Genomic DNA, 13,050 nt, shown 5'->3' with positions numbered 1-13,050 from the left:
TCTTAGAAATTTGAAGAGTGTCAAATATATCCTAAAAGAAATTCATTAAATGTTCAAATGATAGAAATCAGTTGTGCACAAGAAACTTAAAAGCAGCTTATTTGTAAAAAAAAAAAAAAAAAAAAAAAAATGTTAAAATCATTGGTGAATAAAGTTGACTTCAAATTCATATGATGCACATTTTCAGGACATCTGTCCCTAATAAAAAAGGTCTTTACATAATTTAGAGCATAAGATTTTCTTTTTAATTCTTAAAAGGAAAGTATGTAGCCATTAGGATCATTCAGTTTTGCTAGCTTTATTTTTCTTTTATGATCACTGTACAGAAAAGGCTATATCTAAATTATAAAGGTTAGATATTTAATGTGGAGGATGCATCTACTTTAGCGCATGATAGAGATTTTATGCAGAGATGAATTTGTGTTTTGCCTATGCCTGTTGTTATGGATTATGCACTACACTTGAACTTAGGACATGCTTGAAAGTGTGGGACCAAGGTCTGGGGCACCATGTAAGACTGTCTTGCTTGAAATTTCCTCCTTAAGAGGAAAGTGCATTTTTTTCTGAGGTGCCACAGTAGTTTGATCAGTATGAGTGTACTGGATCCCATTTGTTACGGAAGCAATCTGTCATAGCTATACAGACATCTACTTCACATTGTCTAGGAGGTGCATGGTGCACACACAGAGCTGGAAATTTAATTAAGCTTCATTGCCAAAACGATGCACTGTGGAAATTATGGACTTATGATCCTAGAATCAAAATTTAGCCCTGGAAGTTTCCTCTTTGTACGACACCTGTCGGTATATTACTACAGAGTTCAGCTGTTATCCCTGGTCCATCATTTATTCGGACTGAAGGATTCTAGTATGGTGGACTAAATGCAGGAAAACCACCCAGGCATTGTTCTGTGTATCCCAGAACCAGGGTTATTGAGAAGAAGGAAACACAAAAACACAGACATCAAGGCAGGCTCTTTTCATATTAAGTTCATAACCAGAAGGCTTTTCTTTGGCGGGGAGAGCACAGTGTAAGGATACCTAGTCCATCTCCATTGTACAACAACATAATTATCCTAAGATATTGTTAAATCTGTTCAAAATATTTAAGTATCACCATTACTAGATGCATACATACATACATATGTATATATAAATTACATAAATGAAAAATCATATTACAAGTTTTGAAAGAAAGTTCCAATGAGTGATGAAATTGAGAGGTGAGGGTGAAGGAGACTGTCAAGGCAGTGACTCACAAAGAGCCTCAGTCCCACAGTACCCAGCAAGGAGAACAGGGATGGGAGAAGATCAGGTTCGAGAATATCTAAGGAACCTGAAGGTGAACAAGTCCATGGGACCTGATGAGATGCATCCGCGGGTCTTGACGGAACTGGCGGATGAAGTCGCCAGGCCACTCTCCATCATATTTGAGAAGTCCTGGCAATTCGGCGAAGTTCCCACTGACTGGGAGAGGGAGAACATAACCCCCATTTTTAAGAAGGGTAAAAAGGAAGACCCAGGGAACTACAGGCTGGTCAGTCTCATCTCTGTGCCTGGCAAGATTATGGAGCAGACCCTCCTGGAGACTATGCTCAGGCACATGGAAAGTAAGGAGGTGATTGGTGACAGCCAACACACCTTCACCAGGGGCAAATCGTGCCTGACAACATTGGTGGCCTTCTACAACGGGGTTACAGCGTCTGTGGATAAGGGAAGGTCAACTGACGTCATCTACCTGGACTTGTGCAAGGCATTTGACACTGTCCCACATAACATCCTTGTCTCTAGATTGGAGAGACATGGATTCGATGGATGGACCACTCGGTGGATAAGGAACTGGCTGGATGGTCGCACTCAAAGAGTTGTGGTCAACGGCTCAATGTCCAAGTGGAGAACAGTGACGAGTGGCGTTCCCCAGGGGTCGGTACTGGGACCGGCACTGTTCAACATCTTTGTCGGAGACATGGACAGTGGGATCGAGTGCACCCTCAGCAAGTTTGCTGATGATATCAAGCTGTGTGGTGCAGTTGGCACACTGGAAAGAAGGGATGCCATTGAGAGGGACCTTGACAGGCTGGAGAGGTGGGCCCGTGCGAACCGCATGAAGTTCAACAAGGCCAAGCGCAAGGTCCTGCACGTGGGTCAGCACAATCCCAAGCACGACTACAGGCTGGGCAGAGAATGGATTGAAAGCAGCCCTGAGGAGAAGGACTTGGGGGTATTGATTGATGAGAAGCTCCACATGAGCCGGCAGCAATGTGTGCTTGCAGCCCAGAAAGCCAACCGTGTCCTGGGCTGCATCAAAACCAGCATGACCAGCAGGTCAAGGGAGGTGATCCTGCCCCTCTACTCCGCTCTTGTGAGACCCCACCTGGAGTACTGCATCCAGCTCTGGGGACCCCAGTACAGGAGAGACATGGAGCTGTTGGAGCGAGTCCAGAGGAGGGCCACGAAGCTGATCAGAGGGCTGGAGCACCTCTCCTATGAGGAGAGGCTGAGAGAGCTGAGATTGTTCAGCCTGCAGAAGAGAAGGCTCCAGGGAGATCTAATTGCGGCCTTCCAGTACCTGAAGGGGCCTACAGGAAAGCTGGTGAGGGACTGTTTATGAGGGAGTGTAGTGACAGGACAAGGGGTAATGGGTTTAAACTGGAAGAGGGCCGATTTAGATTAGATATTAGGAAGAGATTCTTTACTGTGAGGGTGGTGAGGCACTGGAACAGGTTGCCCAGAGAGGTTGTGGATGCCCCATCCCTGGAAGTGTTCAAGGCCAGGCTGGATGAGGCTTTGGGCAACCTGGTCTAGCGGAGGGTGTCCCTGCCCATGGCAGGGGAGTTGGAACTAGATGATCTTTGAGGTCCTTCCAACCCAAACCATTCTATGATTCTATGACAGGGCAGTGACTGGGGTCAGCCAGGAGCCGGGTGATGGCCAGGCAAGTCCTCAGTAACCAGGTAGGACAAAGGACAAATGGGAAGTTGTGCCTGATGGCCAGGGACAGGATCAAGGGGGCATGTGACTGGGCAGAGGTATGGCTGCAGTCTGACTCCAGCCAGGACCCAGGGCAAACACCTGAGCTTAAAAGCAGCAACCAAACTATCTGGAGTTAGGCCACACTTCTCCTAGCCCTTTCTCACCCTGCTGCTTCCGATCCAAGGTCACCCACCTGCACCCTGCCAGCACTGGCCTGGGGCACCAGCAGCCAAACACCTGGTTGGGATGAGGAGGGTGCACTCTGGTCCCTGATAAAAAATATCCAGTTTTGTCTCAGTCAAAATCAAAGGCAGGACACCCTCCTATATAATTAATTTTTCACATCTAAGAGTGCAGTTGCAACATCGTAAATAAACAAAGACATATATAGATGCAAAGGGATCTCTCCCTGCTCTTCTGGCTGCCTTTCTGGTTAAATTAATTCCATTGCTTGGTGATCTGAAGTGAGCTAAATTATTCTATTTTGTATTTCACAAGTCAGAAGCAATTCTGTACGTGACCAATTAATTTTAAACAGGTACTAATATATTTTCCATATTCTAAATTTTTTGCAAAGCTTTGCTTTATTATACAATGTGGATACATTACACATGGGATACATGTAAAGCATGGCATAATACATTTTGCCTAAAAAGGAGATACAGAAGCAGGTTCTAGAATATATGTAAAAAGATGTAGGGGAAGCAGTGAGGGAAGGCTGAGGTTTACATAATATTGTTTGATTTAAGTAATGCTTCACACATGGAAATATTGCTTAAACCTTTCCTAAACACCTCACCTCTTCTCAGAAATATCCTGGGTAGAATGAATGACAAACAAAATGATCAAGTATAAAAAGAAGTAAAAGTAACATTATATGTTAAATATCAAATATAAGATATCAAGGGATGAAACAAGACCATCTGCGGAAGCAGCAGGGAAAAGACTGAACATAGTAGGCACATCTGTCCAAAATTATATTAGTATTTTTGAAAATACGCCCTTGATTGAAAAACATTTTAATGAAAAATTAAGGGAAGATCTGATAATTTCCCTTTTGGGGTTTTATTATAGGAATAGGAGAAGGGAAAGATATTTTTTCCTGTTTTTTTTTTCATTTTTTCTTTTATTTTTTCTTATATAGTGGAAACATTACAACAAAACCCCTTCTTGCAAACATACTCCATTTCCCATAAGCTGAGTGAACATTTGAATGTATAATTTACCACTGCAGTGGGCTGGCCCTTGCTGGAAGCCAGGTACCCACCAAAGCCGCTCTGTCACTCCCCTCCTCAGCTGGACACGGGAGAGAAAATATAATGAAAGACTCATGGGTCAAGATAAGGGCAGGGAGAGATCACTCACCAATTACTGTCACAGGCAAACCAGATTCAACTTAGAAAAAAATAATTTAATTTATTACCAGTCAAACTAGAGTCGAGCAATGAGAAATAAAAAGAAATCTTAAAACACTTTCCACCCACCCCTCCCTTATTCCCGGGCTCAACTTCACTCCTGATTTCTCTACCTCCTCCCCCCGCTGTCACACAGGGGGACGGGGAATGGGGGTTGTGGTCAGTTCATCACACATTGTTTCTGCTGCTCCTTCCTCCTCAGGGGGAGGACTCCTCACACTCTTCCCCTGCCCTAGCCTGGGGTCCCTCCCATGAGAGACAGTCCTCTACCAACTTCTCCAACATGAGTCCTTCCCACAGGCTGCAGTTCTTCACCAACTGCTCCAACATGCGTCTCTTCCATGGGGTGCAGTCCTTCAAGAACAGACTGCTCCAGTGTGGGTCCCCCACGGGGTCACAAGTCCTGCCAGCAAACCTGCTCCAGAGTGGGCTCCTCTCTCCACAGGGCCACAGGTCCTGCCAGGAGCCTGCTCCAGTGTAGGCTCTCCATGAGGTCACAGTCTCCTTCAGGTGCCTCCACCTATTCTGGCCTGGGGTCCTCCACAGGCTGCAGATGGATATCTTCTCCACCATCAACCTCCACAGGCTGCAGGGGGACAGCCTGCCTCACCAGGGTCTTCTCCACAGGCTGCAGGGGAATCTCTGCTCCAGCGCCTGGAGCACCTCTTCCCCCTCGTTCTTCACCGACCTTGGTGTCTGCAGAATTGTTCCTCTCACATCTTCTCACTGCTCTCTCTCACTACAATTGCTGCTGGTAGTTTTTTTCCCCTTTCTTAACCATGTTATCCAAGAGGTGCTACCACCGTTGCTGATGGACTTGGCCCTGGCCAGTGGCAGGTCTGTCTTGGAGCCGGCTGGCATTGACTCTATCGGACATAGGGGAAGCTTCTAGCAGCTTCTCACAGAAGCCACCCCTGCAGCCCCATTATGAAAACCTTGCCACACAAACCCAATACAACCTTGAAAAGCAGTAGCAAAGCTATGGAAAGCTATGGAAGTCTTTGCTACAGAATATCTGCTGAATTTTTCTGTTGAGTTTTGTAATTAATAAAATAACTTAAAAAGTGAAAAATGAACTCAGGGCTGTAATACCTAGAAACCAATTCTACCTCAGAATAAAATGCTTGAGAGTGGGAAAACATTTCAGGATATAATATATACTTGTCTTGCTGTTGACTACTGTCAGAGATAGATACAGAACTAGAAGGACCTTTGAGATAATCCAGAAGTCTCTTTTCCTGTGCTTATTTTTTTTTTTCCCCAGAGAATAATTGTCCTTCAAAATCCATTCTCTATTTTATTGATGATACAGTAGGCAGTGCTAAATTGTAACTTATCTCTTGCCAGGCCCTTCTTACTCAGAAGCTGTTGTGGTTTAACACCACATGGCTGCTCATTCACTTCCCCAGCAGGATGGAGGAGAAAATTGGAAGAGTAAAAGTGAGAAAACTCATGGGTTGAGATAAAGACAGTTTAATAGCAATAGTAAAAGGTGCACATGCAAGCAAAGCAAAATAAGGAATTAATTCACCACTTCCCATAGGCAGGCAGGCTTCAGCCAGGAAAGTAGGACTTCATCAAACATAATGGTTACTTGGGAAGACAAATGCAATTACTTTGGTCGTCCCACCTTCTTTCTCTCCCCAGCTTTATATGCTGAGCATGATGTCATACAGTATGGAATATCCCTTTGGTCAGTTGGGGTCAGCTGTCCTGGCTGTGTCCCCTCCCAAGTTCTTGTGCACCCCTGGCCTACTGACTGGTGGGATGGTGTGAGAAGCAGAAAAGGCCTTGGCTCTGTGTAAGCACTGCCCAGCAGTAACTCTATCCCAAACAAAATGAGTACAGGAGGAGGATGCCTTCCAGCTCACTATCCATAGGAAAACATTGATGTACCTAATCCCCTGTCTTGGTTTCAACTGGGATAGAGTTAATTTTCTTCATAGTAGCTAGTATGGGGCTATGCTTTGGATTTGTGCTGAAAATGGTGTTGATAATATAGAGATGTTTATGTTACATAGAAATGTTTTTGTTATTGCTGAGCAGTGCTTACACAAAGTCACGGCCTTTTCTACTTCTCACACCACCCCACCAGAAAGTAGGCTAGAGGTGCACAAGGAGTTGGGAAGGGACACAGCTGGGACAGCTGACCCAAACTGACCAAAGGGATATTCCATACCATATGACATCATGCTCAGCTTATAAGGGGCTGGGGAAAGAAGAAGCGGAGGAGAGAACGTTCGGAGTGATGAAGTTTGTCTTGCCAAGTAACCGTTACGCGTGATGGAGACCTGCTTTCCTGGGGATGACTGAACACCTGCCTGCCCATGGGAAGTGGTGAATGAATTCCTTGCTTTGCTTTGCTTGTGTGTGTGGCTTTTGCTTTACCTGTTAAACTGTCTTTACCTTAACCCATGAGTTTTCTCACTTTCAGTCTTCTAATTCTCCCTCCCCATCCTGCCGGGGAGGAGCAAGCAAGCAGCTGAGTGGTGCTCAGCTGTCGGCTGTGGCTAAGCCATGACATCCCCACAAGCCACCTGTCATGGAACCACACAAACTAGGCCAGTCCAGTTAACAAACAAACAATCAAAAATATTTATTTTACAAGATGGAAGGGGAAAAACTAGGTTTTTTTCTAATCGAAACCACTCTGGCTCCAACAGACATTAACAATCCACAGGTTCAGGATGTCGGTTGGGAACTTAGGACTATGCCGCTGACTTAAGAGCTCCTAAGGTTTATGGTTGATGACCCAAAATGCACAAAATCACTCACCCATGCAAGATGAGGTCTCTCAAGCGTACGGAAGATGAACCGTAGGTGGCATCCCAACCCACAGGGAGAGCCTCCCACCGCAGACCCGCTACTCTGAGGCAGACCGACTCAAGATGGCCCCCTCGCGGGACTCCATTTATACCCAATTCAAATCTGACCTGTGGTCATATATGGTCACGTAGGTATCCTATTGGCTGAAGACCTCAGCTTTGTCTCCTGTCAACTGAAACTGCCACTGCCCTGTGGGTATAATTCAAACTGCGGCGAGAAGGTTTTCCCGCAGGCTTTGTCAGGGTGGGTACATCTGCCACACGACCTTATGGAAACTTCATTAATACCATCAAGCAGATCCATAGAACTACAGAGCTAACTAGATATATCTAAGTTCCAAGCCTCTAGATGCCTGGTTCTTTATTAGACTCATGCTGTATACACTTAAATTTTACTGTCTATCTGAATGTTTAGCTGAATCCCACTCACTGCACTAAAACACATCTTCCCAGTTTAGGTCCATTTTTGGTACACTTGCAAGCTGTGCCTGGCTTATTGCTGCCACTTCAGACGTGGCTTTTGAAGCATCTGAAAAGATAGGGAATGGCTGTTCTCAGGTGCTGGGTAGTAGATGCCACTGTACCATAAGCTAAGGCCATTCTGAGCTCTCACTCTTAAATGCAGAGCTGGAAGCTGGAAAGAGAAATTACTTCTATAGTTGTGGATACATAACAGGTAGTCTTATTTTTTTATTTATCCACAGCAAACTGAAAGTAAGAAAATAATATGTGTTGACACTCTTATGCTAGCTTACTGAAGGCTAACAGAAGGGGTATAGTGACAAAAGCAATTCTAGCAACCTGAGTAAACCCCTCATATTCTCCCTGCCAAGCAGGCATTCAGACATGTACTGAAGCTCACATCATTGCTGCATTTTTGCTGATACTGTTACTCACCTATACTTGAGCATAGCCCCCAAATACATTAATTTTTACCTCTCAGATATGCTCTTTATGCAGTGTTGCAAGGAAAGGTTTGTAGCTAAATATACTATCTTCTATAGTAAACAATTAAACATGAAATCTTCCTCAAAATGTCTACTTTCCACCTTTGAAGAAAGTTTTCTGTGACCAAAAATGTGTTTAAAACTTCCAGGTGTATTTTCTGGTTTAATATAGAATATTACCTCTGCCTTTAAACTTTTTCTTGCCTTGACAATAACCTTCTAACGTTCTACCTCCATGTCTGCAGCAATACTCCTTTTGTAAGTAGTGTTTTAGGCTAATATACTTTAGTATGATCTTTAAAGATTGCATTATACTATATTCTGGCAACTTTCTCAGTGAAGAAAATGAGTTCCAACTCCAAATGTAAAAATAAAAATTAATAAAACCCCCATTGTTTATATTATTGTATTCATTAATTTAGGAAAGTTGGAAAAGTATTTATCCAGATATTAGATTTTCTGGTGGTGGTGATACAGTTATTCTTAAACATTTCTCTATATTTTATTTATAAGAAATTTGAACTGGGATCCTCCCCTTGTCAGATTTATACCAATTTAATTCACTTGAGAAGGCAGAGAATAATTAAGTGTTTAGTGCTATATTGATTATAGTTTAATCCATCATTAATTATTTTATGTATAAACCCAAATATTCTGTTCACTTACAGCATATGGTCTTAGACTTTATTAGGATCATAATATTATAAAATAATAAAAATAAACCAGAGCCATATTCTCCTCTAAGTTACCTGGATAAAAATCCATATTCACTCATTTTTACCAGTTGGAAAACTTTCATTTATTATACATTGAGTATTTTAGATTTATCCTATATACTGATATCAGATTTTTATGAATTATAAACATTTGTGGGTCATAGATCCTGGTATAATTTTGGATTGTGAAAAAAACAAGAGACCTGCTAGGAAATCCAAATAGGAAAACATGATGTGTTTTTAAGGTATTGTAAGTAAAAGACAAATTGCCTAAAAACTGTGTGAATATTTTAAAAAATGGAGGTGGTCTCTGAATTTGCAGTATCTTTTGAAGTAGAAACATCTCAAAGTCATTATGTACAGCTTAATGAAACAGTTTTAGTTGGTTTTGGTGCAGCCACAGTAATGAAGTAATTTGAGTGTCTAAGTGAATAAAAATAATATGAAATAGATTGTAAAGATGTTGAACCAGGTCCTGATATAAATGGATTCCATCAGCTTTAATTAAACATTTTCACCACAGAGAATTACTATGTTCCACTTGCATTCTTATGCTTAACCAGATGCAAAAGCTGAGATTAAAAGGATACAAAGATAATAAATGTGAGTAAAAACAGTAAAAAACCCCCCATCAAAACAACAAAAAACCAAACCAAAATAAAAACCACCAAAGCAAAGCAGTGTTTTCTCCTTGAAGTATAGAAAGGATGTAGTGATGAGGTTATTAAGAGTACAAAACACCTTGGTGCAGTCCGCTGACATTTATAGCAGAAAAACAAGAGAAAAAGTAAAATACTTTCCCTAACAGCGTGTAGCCAGTGCACGGAAAACATTATTTAAACAAATTGTAGATGTGGGTTTTTTACCCTACCCTTTTTTAAGAGAAAACTGAATAGAGGTATATAACCAGTGACATCAAGCTTCATGTTTCAGGCTTTCAATTGATTGTCTTTTTATACCACAATGCATTCTTCCCAATCTACTTCTCTGTACAACATTTGCCAGCATCCTTTTTATTTTATCTAACATTTTTTTGAGGAGCTTAACCTTCTGTAATAGCCATTTCAACAAAGGCCTTTGAGCTATCAGTAATTAAAGTCAGGACAGCAAACTTCTTTTTTGAGCACCTTTTCAATCTACTTAAATATGTACTTGTAATACAGGTAGTATATATCATTCTCTCTTTTTCCTGTCCCATCTCCCCCCACCCCCCATATTCCGTGCAAAAATACTCTCATAGCTCTCATAGTCCTTCTTCCCCTATATTATTTATGATACAAAGTCAAAATCAAGAACTTTATATATTGCATTTATAAAGGTTTGTTAGTATGTAAACACTTGTGATGTCAGAAATAGATTGTAAGCCTGATGTCACATACAAAATAAACCTGTAAATAAGAAAGAGATTGAAATAAATGAATAATTTTGGTGGTACTAAAAGTTTTTGTCATTGTCAGCTCTTTAATTTCTCCCTGTACTGAGAAATCTGGTAAGACAGCAACAACGTGTGCACTCATGAAAATCCACGTTCACAAAGTCATTCAAAATCTTAAGTCAGTGAATCCAGGCCTAAACACTTCCCTGTCCCCTAATCATTGATAATGACATGTTGATAGATAAAAAGCCCCGACTTTCAGAGTATCTTCTTCTGTGCACCCTTGAAAACTCTGTCAGTATTAGCCTGTTTCCTAAACTGTTTTCATGCCTCAAAAAGGATCTTTTTAGCATAACTGGCAAACAATACAGTAAAATCTAATTAAAATATGGAAGTCAATGACTCTTGGAAGACTTTCTGTTTATCAGTATTAAAACACTGCTAATCCAAAAGACAAATGTTCTCAGTGTGTGTTTGTCAGATAAGAATTTTGTATAATTAGTACTCTTAGGATTAACCCAGGAGGCCTAGAGGTATGCTATGCACATACACACATATGCGTGCAACCCTCCTAAGCAAGCAAACAGAAGAAAATCAGTCTGAATCTATAAAGAAAGGAAGAAAAAAGGCAGTAAAATGAGAGAAAGAGTAAAATATAACTTATTGTAATTAAGGCAATCTAAAATAACTCTTTATTTTGTTATTTCTGATATTTCAATATAACTTTACAGGTTAAAAAAACAAGGTTCTTCACTTTCTTTGTCATTGGATATTCCCATTGTTTCTGCCATACAAAAAAGAGTTCAAGACAAGTCAGTAATAATTAGATCCAACTATATTAACTTCATTATACTGAACACAAATTGCCATATTTTTCTTCATTAACTGTGATAAAATATTTATGTCTTTTCAGAAGAACAAGTAGGAGTTTTGTAGGTTGCCTGAAACATGTTCAACATGACATATTAAAAAGTACTTTTAGTGTTATAATTTTGCCAGTTACCTTCATGCATTTGAAAATCAAGAGAATAGTTTAAAAATAAGGACTTGCATGTTTTTTTTCTTTTCTTTTTTTTTTTTTTTTGTGTCTTTGCTTTTTTTTGTTAGGAGAAGAACTGATCTTTACCTTTCTGAGCCCTCAGGAAATATTTGGTTGGGATATTCCAAACTTTCTCAGCAGCCATGAGATCAATAAAACCACTTTTCCCAGTTTGTTCTATTTTGAACATGAAAACTGAACTTGTAACTTTTTTTTTTTTAAATTCAAGGATTATAGATTTTTAAAAGACATGTGATCTTTTGTTAATATATACTTCCATTTTTGTCTTTCAGTGCATTAATACAGCTATTTTTAAAATTATGTAATATCCCGTTCTTTGGAAATAGTTCTCCCATAACCACTTTTATTCTAGTACCAATTCTTCGAAGGTTAATTTTGCACATATTTAATTGTAAAAATTCAGAAATTCTTTTATTTTATATATTTGTTAGTGAAAAAACATATATTCATAGAATATTTATTTTAAGTAAGGAGATATATTGCTGCCTGTAACCAACTCTTTATTCCCCAACATTTATTTGGAACCATCTACTTAAAGCAAGTAAAGCTATTTCTTATGTTCTAATGTATTCTGCTTTTATTTTCTCATGAGGAACATAATTTTCCCTCTCATTTTTTGTAAGGCTTTGGAGTTCTGATAGCAAATGCATTTAATTATTTATATTTCACATTTCTATAATTCAAGAAGCTTCACTTTTGGAATTGCCTTTTTTTACAGATTAATACAGTTTTTGAGATGAAAATTAGTGCTGGAGTTGCAGACAGAGCTGTTTTATAATGTTACTTTAGCAGCAGCAGTGGAAAGGCTGTCCCCCACTGCCACAGGAACAGCAGTGGCACTGAAGTGCCAGGGTTCGTTCATGGCTCTCAGCAGTTTCACATCTGCCCCACCATCATGGACCAAATGGGTCACACTTGTGATGCCGTGCCAGGGCAGTCACGCTCCCACACACCTATCCTCACAGGCAGCTGCCAAGGCAAGGGTACTCACGCTGGCTCAAGTATCTGGTAAGGCTGGGTCCATGTTGACTGGACCCCTCACCAGGGTGCAAAATAGAGATGATTTTGTCCCAAGTCCAAGGACAAGGACATGGTCCCAGAGCTTTGTCCTGTGTGGTTCCAGTGTCCCTGCTGCAGTTGGGGTTGCTGGTGATTATTTCTCTGGGGCCTCGGTTAAGTTGTATCTCAGGCTTGCTTTGCTATGGTGGGATATGGCACCACTCTCCTTGTCCAAGAGCTACGTGGACTGTGACGTCAAAATGTTTTTTGATTATTTTGTCCAATCTGTCTGTCCTTCCTTTCTCCCTTTTTCCTTCCTCTCTTTCTCTCTCCTTTTTCTCCCTTCTCTCCTCTAATCAACTCTAACTTTGAACATTGTAATGTGCAAATTGTTAGAATTATCCCACTAGAAAATATAGAAACTGTGTAAGATATCATTAATTACCTCTTTTTAAATTATAATTAATGGAATATCCTGTTTTAATAGAATCTTAGAATGAGATATGTCTCATGTCATACCATCCTGGATGATAGGAATAATAATAATAATAATAACAACAACAACAACAACAACAACAACAATAATAATAACAGCAATGACAATAACAACAATAATAATATCAATCTAAATGCCTAAAATATTACTTATATGTAACATTTAAAGAAGAAGAAAGTAAAAGATATCCACAAATGATAGCTAGTGCTTTAACAATGCAACTAATGAAAAATCATAGAATCATA

This window comes from Grus americana, chromosome 1 (genome assembly GCF_028858705.1).
Source record: "Grus americana isolate bGruAme1 chromosome 1, bGruAme1.mat, whole genome shotgun sequence".
Classification (NCBI taxonomy): domain Eukaryota; kingdom Metazoa; phylum Chordata; class Aves; order Gruiformes; family Gruidae; genus Grus; species Grus americana.
The sequence above is the reverse complement of the archived record's forward strand: the minus strand, read 5'-3'. Positions refer to the sequence as shown.